Source organism: Myotis davidii, unplaced genomic scaffold (genome assembly GCF_000327345.1).
Source record: "Myotis davidii unplaced genomic scaffold, ASM32734v1 scaffold7840, whole genome shotgun sequence".
NCBI classification, from domain to species: domain Eukaryota; kingdom Metazoa; phylum Chordata; class Mammalia; order Chiroptera; family Vespertilionidae; genus Myotis; species Myotis davidii.
This window is the reverse complement of record NW_006292632.1, coordinates 3,485-4,220: the sequence shown is the minus strand read 5'-3', so window position 1 is coordinate 4,220 and position 736 is coordinate 3,485. Positions and strand designations below refer to the sequence as shown.

The 736-nt window shown below is 49.5% G+C and overlaps 1 pseudogene; it reads left to right on the top strand.

The window, feature by feature from the left end:
- The first annotated feature begins 232 nt into the window (after positions 1 to 232).
- The window catches only part of LOC102763024, a 1,992-nt pseudogene continuing 1,488 nt past the window's right edge, over positions 233 to 736 (top strand).

Sequence of the window (736 nt, the reverse complement as noted above, 5' to 3'; positions counted from 1 at the left end):
AGACCACAGGCTTCAGGGGCAGCCCATTAGTGGACCCCTCCCCGTGTGGGGAGCTTGAATCTGCTTGTAATAAACGCTCCACAATTTTGCTTAAATCTTCTGTACCCGATGTCTTTCTTGGACTTGGTGACATCTGATCCTGGGGAGAGCAAAAGCTCCACTCCCTGTTCTGGTTATCAAGTTTGGCTCAAATAAACTCTTAAAAATATTCTCCAGGGGATGTGCTGCAGCGATGGGGAAGGCAGCAGGTGATGAGGCTTACTTCCAGGGGACAATGTGTTCTGGTTCACAGTCATCACCCTCTCCTTTGCTATTACAAGTGGGTTGTACTCTGGCCTCAGTTTATTCCTTATCAGAGCCTCGGCCCCTGGGCCCAATCACTCAGTACTTGGTGGACCATCATCACACCCTTCTGCCCAATGGGTGTGGCTTGTGGCTGATCCACGTGGAGAGTCCTTGTGTGCCATGGTATGTGCAAGTCTAAAGGCATCACAGATGGTTGGGCTCAGCTACTCTGGTTCCTGCAGACATTCCCCTTTGGGGGAGCCTCCCTCTCCATCTTGATTGCTCACAGACCAAAACACCAAAGAGAACTTAAAGAAGGTACCCAACCTTTCCCTGCACTGACACCACCTCACTCTTATTGGGGGATGGTGTGTTCACTTCACCTTTCTGTTTCCTGGAAAGTCACGGCCCTCTTGTTATTCATTATTTCATATGCTCTGTTTGTGTTTGA